Source organism: Podarcis melisellensis, assembly GCF_964234715.1.
Source record: "Podarcis melisellensis genome assembly, chromosome: 3".
Classification (NCBI taxonomy): Eukaryota; Metazoa; Chordata; class Lepidosauria; order Squamata; family Lacertidae; genus Podarcis; species Podarcis melisellensis.
In genome coordinates this window covers 24,176,105-24,190,495 of record NC_138530.1, presented here as the reverse complement: position 1 = coordinate 24,190,495, position 14,391 = coordinate 24,176,105, and positions in this window count along the sequence as shown.

Genomic DNA, 14,391 nt, shown 5'->3' with positions numbered 1-14,391 from the left:
CCACATGTAGTAATACCAACCTTTGGAAATCCTAAGAGGAAAGGATTGTAAAGGAGGGAAAGCTAGCAAGGGAATTGCATTGTACCTGGATGGCTTGTTTTGCAATATTTCACCAGGGTTTAAGTATTCTGGGGCCTGCAAGCAAGAGGAGCTGTTGAACTAGTTACTGCTATAGATGTTAAGCTGTACAAAACTGACGAAGTGCAGTTTATTTTGCAAGAGATTTGCAATCATCATGGAGCAAAAGTGATAGGCACACAATAACTAAAATGATTTCAATTTCCATCTTGTAATTGATTTCCAGCATATAAGAAGTAATAGCTTGCTTTTTTTTTTTGGATGGGTTGTAGAAGGGCAATGTAGTGTTTAGTGCATTATATAGCACTTAGCTGGCTCAGTGCTCACAACTTAATGGGTTTGTGTGTCTGCCTTCAAAAGAACATGAAAAGATTGTGATTTTTATCAGGAGAGTTTCTTATGCCTGGGAAGCATGCTGAATCCTGAAAATGTGAAAAGAAACACAGAGATTTGACTTTTTGTCAATGCATTTGAAAGAAAACTATTGCAAGACATTGCATGAGTGGTATCTGATGCCTTGCAAATTGAAACCTATATATAACCTGTCTAATAATAATTGCTGGAGGTGTGGTAACTTCCCTTGCAGATTGCCTACACATGTATGGAGGAGATTATAAGATTCAAGGTTTCTGGTGGCAAGCCTTAGAAAATAATAAGCAAATTGCTGGATACTCAATTCCAAGAAATCCAGTAAACTGACTTTTAAAATGTTTGGAAGGATATATGGATATATGTTAATGTGGAAATAGTTACCAATATTGTGATAGGAGTGAAAATGTTGATTGCAATGTATGGGGGGGAGGAGACTACTACCTCTGGTCAGAATATTTTTAAAATAGTGGACATGACAATAAATTAACATATTCCATCCAGGCAAGAGATAATGTATTGACTGGGCAATTTTAATTTCCTTTTGGAATGAAACTTTTGATGGTTATGTTGTCAGATGGTATTGTTTTCTTTTGTTTGAATATTGATGGTAATATTTGCAATAACTCATCTCTTTCTTTTGTAATTTTAAGAACTAATTAAAAAGCATGTAAAGTGTGAATATGATTATTTATTTATTCACTCCATTTATATCTCTCCTTTTCTTCACAGAGCTCAAGGTGGCATCATAGTTCTTTCACTTCCCAATTTGTCCTCAACACATCGCTGTGAGATAGCTGACAGACAGAGACTGGGCCAAGGTCACCCAGTGAGCTTCATGGCTGATTTGGGATTTAATGCATATTTTATACTCACTTGCAAGTTTTATTTGGACTTAAGTGGTATACAAATTTTGTTGAAATAAAAATTGAACCTTGATCTCCCAGGTTGGTCTCCAACACTGGAACCATCAAACCACACTGGCTCCTCCAGGGATAAACACATATTTGCAATGGCAAGTATCATTCAGGTACCCCTTTGTAAAGTCACAGAAGGAAATCAGCCCTCAGTGCTCACTGGAAGGACAGGTCCTGAAGCTGAGGCTCCAATACTTTGGCCACCTCATGAGAAGAGAAAACTCCCTGGAAAAGACCCTGATGTTGGGAAAGGTGGAGGGCACAAGGAGAAGTGTTCTCAAAGCTACTAACATGAGTTTAACCAAACTGCAGGAGGCAGTGGAAGACAGGAGTGCCTGGCGTGCTCTGGTCCATGGGGTCACAAAGAGTCGGACATGATTAAATGACTGAACAACAACAACAATTAACTATTAACCTTTTATTTCTTATTTCTTTCAACACCACCTCGGGGCCTTTCTCCTCGGAGTGGGGAGACATATCTTCCTGTCCCCCTGAATTTCTCTGTCCACCACCTTTACTCATAGAATCTTAGAGTTGGAAGGGACCCCAGGGTCATCTAGTCCAACCCCCTGCAATGCAGGAATCTCAGCTAAAGCATCCATGACAGATGGCCATCCAACCTCTGTTTAAAAACCTCCAAGGAAGGAGAGTCCAGCCTGTTCCACTGCTGAACAGCTCTTACTGTCAGAAAGTTTCCCCCAAAATGTTTAGTTGGAATCTCCTTTTTTGTAACTTGAAGCCATTGGTTCTATTCCTACCCTCCAGGGCAGGATAAAACAAGCATGCTCCCTCCTCCATGTGACAACCCTTAAAATATTTGAAGATGGCTATCATATCTCCTCTCAGTCTCCTCTGATCCATTTCAACATACCCAGCTCCTTCAAGCGCTCCTCATAAGGCTTAGTTTCCAGACCCTTGATCATCTTGTTTGCCCTCCTCTGCGCACGTTCCATCTTGTCAACATCCTTCTTAAATTGTGGAGCCCAGAATTGGACACAGTATTCCAAGTGTGTTCTGACTAAGGCAGAATAGAGCGGTACTATTACTTCCCTTGATTTGGACACTATACTTCTGGTGATGCAGCCTAGAATAGCATTAGCTTTTTTTGCTGCTTCATCACACTGTTTGTTGATTCATGTTAAGCTTGTGGTCCACCACGACCCCTAGATCTTTTTCACAAGTACTGCTAGTAAGCCAGGTTATCCCCCATCCTATATTTGTGCATCTGGTTCTTCCTGCCTAAGTGCAGAACCTTACATTTGTCCCTACTGAAATTCATTTTGTTAGCTTGCACCCAGTTCTCCAATCCATTAAGGTCATTTTGAATTGTGATTCTGTCTTCTGTGGCATTAGCTACCCCTCCCAGTTTGGTGTCATCTGCAAGTTTGATGAGCATCCCCTCAATTCCCTTAGCCAAGTCATGTTTAACAAACCCAGGAGATAGAACCCTGTGGCCCCCCTCTTGCCATGTTTTTCCACGATGACAAGGAACCATGAATGAGTATGCTTTGGGTTTGATCAGTCAACCAGCTACAAATACACCTAACAGTTACTTCATTCAACCCACATTTTACCAGCTTCCTTGCGAGAATATCATGGGGGACTTTGTCAAAAGCCTTACTCAGTATGTAAATAAGTTGCTGGTACTGGCATGGATCTAACCAAACGGTTAGAGCACAGCTAGGGCATAGGGCCAGCAAGCAGGGAGACAGTGGGCAGACTGTAAGACTGTTTGAGGCCCACTGTTTGATAAACTTTGGGGTAGACAACGGTGAAGTGGAAATTATGGTATCTAGAAAATTATCATTGTGTCCAGTTTAGTTGGAAAGCATATTGAGAATGATGCTGCCACCGTAGTGTTCTGACCAATGGGTGGCTTTCAAGAAGCTGCTGTCTCTGAAATCTTTTTTTTAAAAAAATAATAATAACAAATTTGAGTGTGATTGTAGTAACTAATTAGTGCAGAAACTTTCCTGACCTCTTCCCAGAGAGTGGTTCCAAAGTTTTGTAATAGCTTCAGGAAGACTTAGCTGTAGCTAATGCCATCTAAACCTGTTATATAGGTCATATAGTCAGCAGGACTGACTGTCTAACTAGAGCACAGTTGGTGGGTGGGCTTACATGGGGAGAAGTGGCTATGTGACAGGAAAACAATTTGTAGCTAGCAGCAAGAGCTCTGATGCAGATTCCTCCACTGAATGTGTGTGTTCTGGACTAATGCCAGATTCCACAGTGAAAAAGGCAAGTTTGGAGACCCATGTGAGCAACTTACTACAGCAAATGTTGAGAGCAGACTACAGTGGTACCTCGGGTTACATACACTTCAGGTTACACACTCTGCTAACCCAGAAATAGTGCTTCAGGTTAAGAACTTTGCTTCAGGATGAGAACAGAAATCGTGCTCCGGCGGCGCGGCAGCAGCAGGAGGCCCCATTAGCTAAAGTGGTCTTCAGGTTAAGAACAGTTTCAGGTTAAGTACGGACCTCCAGAACGAATTAAGTACTTAACCCGAGGTACCACTGTATTGCTTTTTAGCCCCTGTCTGCAGATTGCCTCCTCCAGACTCTATCTCCCATAGATAATTTCAGAGCCTTAAAAGGCTAACCATCTGGCCTGAAAACAGGTGCCATTCTTCTTCCATAGCTTCTACTTGGTGCACTCCTGGACTGGTGATGTGTGAAGAGACATATCTGGTTCTCCAGGCTCAGGGGAAAATGCCCATGAGGGTCTGGGCTGTGGCTTTGTTGGCCCTAGAGGGCCAGAGGGAGGTTTCTCTGGGGGCTCCTGTCCAACGGCCTCAGGCACAATGGCCTTCAGTAGTCAGGTCTGAGCTCTGAACCTGTGTCCTGATCACTGTTAAATTCAGGAAACATTGTCTTAATAGCAATATAATCTCTTCCAACTGGTGACACCACACAAGATGCAGATCCCAGGGGGCCTAAGATCTGAGATCACATTTATTGGTCGGGGAGCCTAGCTGACACATGGGGAATGGCAAGACACCTCAGTGCTGGCATCCTTTCCTAATCATTTATTTTCATCATGTGGCCATTCACAGGTAACTTTGGTTGCAGCTGCTACCCTTAGTGCATTATTATCTGTATTTTGTCCTTTTCTTTCCCCAGGATATTTGAAGAGGCAAGAAAACTCTCTATCCTTTGTCATTCCAACCACAAGGGAAGCCTGCAACAGCAATAGTGACAGGTGAGTACCTCTGTTGGGTTGCCACTTTTGTCCTAGGGTTCCTTGGCTATTCTGGAGTGCATGGAAGACAATCATGTAAAGAAGAGGGGCATCTGTGCAGCATACAAGGTCATATCCAACTAAGTACGACTCACATTAGACTCATTGAGATTAATAGTCCTAAGTTAGTCGGGTCCATTAATTTCAGTGGGTCTACTCTGAGTAGGATGGCCCAGAGCCACCTTAACACCATGCTCCCAATTCCCATTCCAAAAGTACAAGCCAGAAGAAAACTATCATCACTGGTATGAAAAGCAGTGGAGAGCATTTGCGGATGATTTAGTACTTACATTACAAGAGCCTGAATCTAGTACTAAAAGAGTTTTAGAATTAATTCAAGAATTTGGTCATGTTGCAGGATTTAAATTGAATAAGCTTAAAACGAAGGTTTTGGAGAAAAATTTAACAACAGTGGAAGTAGAAAGGCTACAGAATGAGACAGGGTTAAATGTGGTTAAGAAAGTAAAATATTTGGGGATAAATATGACATCTAAAAACTTGAACTTATTTAAAGATAATTATGAGAAAACTTGGACGGAAGTTAAAAAAGACCTAGAAATCTGGTCAAATATGAAGCTTTCCTTGTTGGGTCGAATTGCAGTTATAAAAATGAATGTATTGCCTAGAATGTTGTTTTTGTTTCAAACATTACAAATATTGGACAAGATGGACTGTTTCAAGAAGTGGCAGAAAGATATTTCTAAATTTGTCTGGCAGGGCAAGAAGCCTAGAATTAAATTCAAGATTTTAACTGATGCTAAAGAAAGGGGTGGATTTGCCCTGCCAGACCTTAAACTTTATTATGAATCAGCAGCCTTCTGCTGGTTGAAAGACTGGCTACTTCTTGAGAACACAGACATTTTGGACTTAGAAGGTTTTAATAATTCTTTTGGATGGCATGCTTATTTGTGGTATGACAAGGTTAAAGCTCATAAGGGTTTCAAAAACCATATTGTCAGGAAAGCATTATTTAATGTCTGGACTAGATATAAAGACTTGTTGGAAAGTAAAACTCCAAGGTGGTTGTCGTCAATGGAAGCAAAAGCTATTAAAAAACTGAATATGGAAGTTAATTGGCCGAGATATTGGGAAATTTTGGAACAAGAGGGAGACAGATTGAAACTGCAAAGTTTTGAGAAGTTAAAAGGGAAGGTGAGGGACTGGCTTCACTACTGCCAGATAATGGAAGTCTTTAAAATGGACAGGAAAATAGGCTTCCAGGTGGAAAAGTCAAAACTAGAGACTGAATTGTTAGAGCCCAGTACTAAGAATTTGTCAAGAATGTATAATTTGCTGTTGAAATGGAATACACAAGATGAAACGGTCAAGTTGGCAATGATTAAGTGGGCACAAGATATTGGTCATGACATTATGTTTGTTGACTGGGAAAAGTTATGGACCACCGGGATGAAATTTACAGCATGTAATGCTTTAAGAGAAAATATAATGAAAATGATTTACAGGTGGTACATGACCCCAGTCAAACTTGCAAAAATCTATCACTTGCCCGATAATAAATGTTGGAAATGTAAAGAAATGGAAGGAACATTCTTTCATCTTTGGTGGACGTGCCCAAGGATTAAGGTTTTTTGGGAAATGATTTATAATGAACTAAAAAAGGTACTTAGGTATACTTTTCATAAGAAGCCAGAGGCCTTTCTCCTGGGCATAGTCGGCCAATTGGTGTTAAAGAAGGAAAGAACATTTTTTATGTATGCTACAACAGCAGCAAGAATACTTATTGCAAAGTACTGGAAGACACAAGACCTACCCACCGTGGAAGAATGGCAGATGAAGGTGATGGACTATATGACTTTGGCGGAGATGACAAGCAGAATCCAAGACCAGGGAAGAGAAACGGCGGAAGAGGATTGGAAAAAATTTAAAGACTATCTAAAGAAATATTCAAAAATTAGCGAATGTTAGATTGATGCTGGATGAGAAAATTAGGGGTTAAATAGCAACAATGGTTATGATTAAAGAAAATGAGGGTTAACAAAACTAAATTGAAAATAAGGGAAGGATTTGCTGACCAATTAATTAGACATGAGAATACAGAAAGGGGAGGCATGAGGAAGTCGGGAAAGTAAGTTATAAGAAATTAAGATCTGAAATTATACGTGTTGTATGTTTTCTCTATGTTTTATGTTTTGTGTATTATTTTAAAAATTTGTGAAAATCTTAATAAAAATTTATAAAAAAAAAAAAAGAAAAGCAGTGGAGACTTCCAGGAAAACCAACAGGATGGTTGATGAAGAAAATGTCAGGAAGGATTTTTATAAGCCCTTCCACAAGGAGAGGAAACAATATAGACTAAGCATGTTTGTTTGTAGCATTTACTCTACTCTTTTAAAAAATAATTAATCTTTATTAATTTTGTAAAAGACGAGGCTTCAAATAATAAAAAACCCACATGGTAGAAATCCCCAGAATTTATAACAAAGGTAAGTAAAATTAAATGGGATACAAAATACAATTTCATCTTATTATTCTGTCTCTCTTCAGAGGCTCCTTAGTGGACAGCAACAGAGGGTTTTTATTCACTATTACTCCTATTCAGAGTAGACCCATTGAAAAGAATGAATAAGACAAACTCTGGATCGGATTTAACTAAATGAGGCTCATCCGTGGAAACCCTGCACAAAGACTTTGCTTGCATATTGGGGGTTTTCCTCTCTCCCTCCTGCGTGGCTCCATGAAGTGGACTGTGGGAGGAGTCAGGAGAACAGTGTGCTTGAGGGAGAAGAGTGAGGGATCAGGATACCGGTAATTGTTCTGTCTGGCAAGCCAAAATGCTCATTCTGACCGGTGATGTTGAATCAACAGCCTTGGCATGTTGTTGAATTCTTCCTTCCAGTTTAGGGTTGCCATACAGTATTTCAAAAAGTGAAATACGCTCAAAATTGTCCAGCTTTTTAAACTGATTTCTGAAAATTCTGCCCAGATGCTATTTTCAGAGGACGAATCCTGGATATGTCCGGGAAATTCCAGATGTATGGAAGCCCTATTCCAGTTCATTAAATTCAGTGGGTCTCCTCTGAGTATAACTTGGTTGGATACAACCCCAAGTTCCAAAGAAAGTAGTCATGTATCTCCAATGTAAAGTATTTCTTGGTGTTAGGAGTACCACAAGCTCATATACCTTGCATCCCTACCTTCAGAGGCTCTGCTCTCTCTATCGAAGAGATGCTCTTCACAGATGATGCAGCCTTGACAGCACATTCTAAGAAAACTCTAGAAGCTCACCAACCATTTTGCCCAAACCTGAAGAGAGTTTGGCCATCAGCCTGATGAAGATGAACCACCTGGTCAGGATGTTGCTACCACTCCAAGCATCATTGGCGAGGTGGTAGACGATTTTGTCTACCTGAGTTTCATCAGCACTAAGCTGGACAAGCGTATTGGCAAGGCAGCCATCTCACTTCTCCAAATGGGTATGGGAGAGTGTGATGCTAATGGCCAAGATTAAGATGAAGGTCTACCAGGCATATGTGTTGAGCACACTGCTTTATGACTCATGGGCAACACCTCACTTCAGAAGATTGCCACTTGAGGGCAATTCCACCACAGCTGGACGTATGTGCCCTATTCTTGCCCACATCCAGCATTTATGAGAATTTGATGGGGAGATGCAGCATAATTTAACCAATGTGAGATGCCTGCAAAATATGATTTTAAGTACTGTTTCCTTTACTTGTGCTGACATCAAGCAAATTGATTTACTATTCCATGTTTTTTCCCCAAAGCTGTATCACTCAACTCTGCCTAGGTCTCAATCTCAACATATCTTGTAAGTTTTCCATGTCCAGAGTCATTAACAGCTGGTAAATTTTGGAAATTTGTCTTTTATAGTTCACATTTGCTACTAACATAATTCCTTCAAAGTTCTCATGGCCTGTGTTTTTATGCTTTGTCTTTGTGGTAAAGGAACTTACTGTATTTGCTTAATATCGAGCCAGTTGTTACCTAACATATCCAGTGCCTCCTGCAAAGTTACTTCACTCTTGGGACCCACACTTGTATAGAACTGACATGGTCTGTACTGTTCCTTGCCTTTCCATCCCTTAAACTGTTGCACTCCATGAAGGAATGAACTATTGGGTTGGTAAAGCAAAGGCTGGGCTGGTGCCAGACCTTTCATCCAAACCTTAAGTGTTACTCTGAAATATGGATTGGAGACCCATGACAGAATTTTTGGACATTTGCCTAAACAGGGGAACTGCATTTACTCTTCAGCACAAGAGGTTTCTGGAGTGTCTTACAAAAATCCGTAATGGGACACTCCCTGCCCTCAGTTTTGTAGACACAACTTGAGAGGAAAAGAGATTAGGAGGAGGGGGGGAAAATCAAGACACTAGTTCTTAGTTACAAAGTTCTTACAGACCAATGGAAATAGGTCAAGGAAAAGAAAAGTCAAAAGTTGCAGATCTCTTAGCTGCTTCTCACCATAACCAAAACAAGGAAGAGATAGCACTGGATGCAAGAAAAGAAAAGAAGAGAAGAGAAGAGAAGAGAAGAGAAGAGAAGAGAAGAGAAGAGATGGTTTTCCAAAGTGCCCTAAAATGTGTATTATAGTTGTTCATTCCCAAAGCATTTTGGAAAAAGTTTGATTCTGCAGGGAAATCTAAAACATATAAAAAAGAATACATTACATATCTTTTTTTAAAAAACAACTGGAACATCTTGAAAACTTTTAAACACATCTTAACAAAGAAACGCACTTCAGAATAACCAACTGAATATTGTTGTTGTTGTTTAGTCGTTTAGTCGTGTCTGACTCTTCGTGACCCCATGGACCAGAGCACGCCAGGCACGCCTGTCTTCCACTGCCTCCCGTGGTTTGGTCAGACTCATGTTTGTAGCTTCGAGAACACTGTCGAACCATCTCGTCCTCTGTCGTCCCCTTCTCCTTGTGCCCTCTATCTTTCCCAACATCAGGGTCTTTCCCAGGGAATCTTCTCTTCTCATGAGGTGTCCAAAGTATTGGAGCCTCAGCTTCACGATCTGTCCTTCCAGTGAGTGCTCAGGGCTAATTTCCTTAAGAATGGATGTGTTTGATCTTCTTGCAGTCCATGGGACTCTCAAGAGTCTCCTCCAGCGCCATAATTCAAAAGCATCAATTCTTCGGCGATCAGCCTTCTTTATGGTCCAGCTCTCACTTCCATACATCACTACCGGGAAAACCATGGCTTTAACTATACAGACTTTTGTTGGCAAGGTGATGTCTCTACTTTTTAAGATGTTGTCTAGGTTTGCCATCGCCTTTCTCCCAAGGAGCAGGCGTCTTTTAATTTCGTGACAGCTGTCACCATCTGCAGTGATCATGGAGCCCAAGAAAGTAAAATCTCTCACTGCCTCCATTTCTTCCCCTTCTATTTACCAGGAGGTGATGGGACCAGTGGCCATGATCTTCGTTTTTTTTGATGTTGAGCTTCAAACCATATTTTGCCCTCTCCTCTTTCACCCTCATTAAAAGGTTCTTTAATTCCTCCTCACTTTCTGCCATCAAGGTTGTGTCATCTGCATATCTGAGGTTGTTGATATTTCTTCCGGCAATCTTAATTCCGGCTTGGGATTTATCCAGCCCAGCCTTTCGCATGATGAATTCTGCATATAAGTTAAATAAGCAGGGAGACAATATACAGTGGTGCCTCGCAAGACGAAATTAATCCGTTCCGTGAGGCTCTTCGTATAGCGGTTTTTTTGTCCTGCGAAGCAAGCCCATTGACAGCTTAGCGGATTAGCGCTATTAGTGGTTTAGCGGCTTTTAGCGATCAGCTGTTAAGCGGCTTATCAGCGGATCAGCTGATAAGCGGCTTAGCGGCTTAGGAAAAGGGGGGGGGAAAGGGAAAAAAACCCCAGGAACTCGCAAGACATTTTCATCTTGCGAAGCAAGCCCATAGGGAAATTCGTTTTGCGAAACGCCTCCAAAACGGAAAACCCTTTCGTCTAGCGGGTTTTCCGTCTTGCGAGGCGTTCGTCTTGCGGGGCACCACTGTACAGCCTTGCCGTACTCCTTTCCCAATTTTGAACCAGTCAGTTGTTCCATATCCAATTCTAACTATAGCTTCTTGTCCCATGTAGAGATTTCTCAGGAGACAGATGAGGTGATCAGGCACTCCCATTTCTTTAAGAACTTGCCATAGTTTGCTGTGGTCGACACAGTCAAAGGCTTTTGCATAGTCAATGAAGCAGAAGTAGATGTCTTTCTGGAACTCTCTAGCTTTCTCCATAATCCAGCGCATGTTTGCAATTTGGTGTCTGGTTCCTCTGCCCCTCCGAAATCCAGCTTGTACTTCTGGGAGTTCTCGGTCCACATACTGCTTAAGCCTGCCTTGTAGAATTTTAAGCATAACTTTGCTAGCGCGTGAAATGAGTGCAATTGTGCGATAGTTGGAGCATTCTTTGGCACTGCCCTTCTTTGGGATTGGGATGTAGACTGATCTTCTCCAATCCTCTGGCCACTGCTGAATTTTCCAAATTTGATGGCATATTGAGTGTAGCACCTTAACAGCATCATCGTTTAAAATTTTAAATAGTTCAGCTGGAATATCATCACTTCCACTGGCTTTGTTATTAGCAGTGCTTTCTAAGGCCCATTTGACTTCACTCTCCAGGATGTCTGGCTCAAGGTCAGCAGCTACACTACCTGGGGTATAAGAGACATCCATATCTTTCTGGTATAATTCCTCTGTGTATTCTTGGCACCTCTTTTTGATGTCTTCTGCTTCTGTTAGGTCCTTTCCACTTTTGTCTTTTATTATCGTAATCTTTGTACGAAATGTTCCTTTCATATCTCCAATTTTCTTGCACAGATCTCTGGTTTTTCCCATTCTATTGTTTTCCTCTATTTCTTTGCATTGCTCGTTTAAGAAGGCCTTCTTGTCTCTCCTTGCTATTTTTGGGAAATTTGCATTCAATTTCCTGTATCTTTCACTATCTCCCTCGCATTTTGCTTGCCTTCTCTCCCCCTATTTGTAAGGCCTCATTGGACAGCCACTTTGCTTTCTTGCATTTCCTTTTCATTGGGATGGTTTTAGTTGCTGCCTCCTGTATAATGTTACGAGCCTCCATCCATAGTTCTTCAGGCACTCTGTCCACCAAATCTAAATCCTTAAACCTGTTCCTCACTTCCACTGTGTATTCATAAGGGATTTGACTTAGATTGTATCTTACCGGCCCAGTGGTTTCTTCAGCTTAAGCTTGAATTTTGCTGTAAGAAGCTGATGATCTGAGCCACAGTCAGCTCCAGGTCTTGTTTTTGCTGACTGTATAGAGTTTCTCCATCTTTGGCTGCAGAGAATATAATCAATCTGATTTCGATGCTGCCCATCTGGCGATGTCCATGTGTAGAGTCGTCTCTTGTGTTGTTGGAAAAGAGTGTTTGTGATGACCAGCTTGTTCTCTTGGCAGAACTCTATTAGCCTTTGCCCTGCTTCATTTTGAACTCCAAGGCCAAACTTGCCAGTTGTTCCTTTTATCTCTTGACTCCCTACTTTAGCATTCCAATCCCCTATAATGAGAAGAACATCCTTCTTTGGTGTCATTTCTATAAGGTGTTGTAAGTCTTCATAGAATTGATCAATTTCAGTTTCTTCAGCACCAGTGGTTGGTGCATAAACTTGGATTACTGTGATGTTAAAAGGTCTGCCTTGGATTCGTATCGAGATCATTCTATCATTTTTGAGATTGCATCCCAGTACAGCCTTTGCCACTCTTTTGTTGACTATGAGGGCCACTCCATTTCTTTTACGGGATTCTTGCCCACAGTAGTAGATATGATGGTCATCCGAACTGAATTCGCCCATTCCCGTCCATTTTAGTTCACTGATGCCTAGGATGTCAATATTTATTCTTGCCATCTCATTTTTGACCACATCCAACTTACCAAGGTTCATGGTTCTTACATTCCAGGTTCCTATGCAATATTTTTCTTTACAGCATTGGACTTTCCTTTTGCTTCCAGGCATATCCGCAACTGAGTGTCCTTTCGGCTTTGGCCCAGCCACTTCATCAGCTCTGAATCTACTTGTACTTGTCCTCCGCTCTTCCTCAGTAGCATGTTGGACGCCTTCCGACCTGAGGGGCTCATCTTCCAGCGTCATAACTTTTATATGCCTGTTGTCTTTGTCCATGGAGTGGCTTGCCGGTTCCTGCTCCAGGTGGATCACATTTGGTCAAAACTCTCCACTATGTTATGTCCATCTTGGGTGGCCCTGCCCGGCATAGCTCATAGCTTCTCTGAGTTATTCAAGCCCCTTCGCCATGGCAAGGCAGTGATCCATGAAGGGGAACTGAATATTACACCTCTCAAACTCACATATGTAAACAGAAAACCAGTGCTAGTATAAACCAAACCTATTAGCTTAAAATACAAAGTCATACTGAACCCACTTGTACCAAGAACAGTAAATACGCTTTATACAAATTTAGTTGGGCATGAACAAGTATTCGCTGACAGCAGGCTATCTTAGGAGCACAGGGTAGACACCTTGGCACATACAGACCACTACACCCTCCAAGGTTTTGCTGTCATCCCTCAGCATCTGCTGCCTCAAGTGGCTGCCTCACTCTGTCCAGTGGCTGGACCAACACTGTTTGCATCTCTTCCTGTCCTGTAGCCTGATGGAATGGTGGCTGCCAGGTGACAGTTGATGGAGGGAGGAACCTGACAGAGTGGGCTTTTCAGCAGAGCAAAGATACAGGAAGGATAAGATGAGAATCTACCTTCCTACATATCTATCAATTGATTTAAGTGCATTCAGACACTGAATGTCTTTCATGCATGCACACCAACAGTAGGAGAAAGGTTCCACTCTTAGGCAGAGTAACCCATGGGTGCAGAAGCCATGGTATCCATTGTCCTGCCATTTCACTATGGCCAGGATGGGAGGGTAAGGGGGTCCCTTCCTCTTCCTTCTCCCCCACTGATGACAGCGGGATGCAATTAACACTGATTCCATGGGCATGTCAGAATTAGGTGGTTTTAGAATTGATGGATCCATGCTTGTACCCAACACACTCAATTTTCCTCTGCATCCAATGCAGGAAAAGCTATGCTGCCAGAACTTTTGGCTGGTGGGCCAGGGAAATTTTGGCAATATGTCGTTCCATCAGACAACCTCACTCTCTACAGCTGAGTGGGACCTTCTAAGGCTAGTTTACAAAGCTATTGTACTATCAACCTTACTATATGTTTGTGAAACATGGACCACTTATAAACGCCATCTCCAACTCCTTGAAAGATTCCATCAACGGTGTCTCAGAAAAAATTTACACATCACTTGGGAAGATAGGCGAACTAATGCCACTGTAGTGAAAGAAGCAAAGATCACCAGTGTTGAAGCAATGCTTCTTCAACATCAACTTCGTTGGACTGGTCATGTTGTGCGGATGTCTGATGATTGTATTCCAAAGCAACTACTCTGTTCTGAACTTAAAAATGGAAAGCATAATGCTGGTGGTCAACAAAAGAGGTTTAAAGACTGTCTCAAGGCAAATCTTTAAAAATGCAGTATAAACACTGACAACCTTTGCTTGGCAAATCCACACTGTGATCAACTCCCACCTGGAAACCAATGTTCCCATTGTGGAAGGACGTGTGGATCCAGAATTGACCTCCACAGTCACTTACAGACTCATTGTTTAAACCGTGTTTATGGAAGACAATCTTACTCGGCTACAAGTGATTGCCAAAGAAGAAGAAAGAAGATAGGCTACATTGCCTCTTCAACTATTGAAACATACATGAAGAACAAGATGCTGTACAGTGGTACCTCGGGTT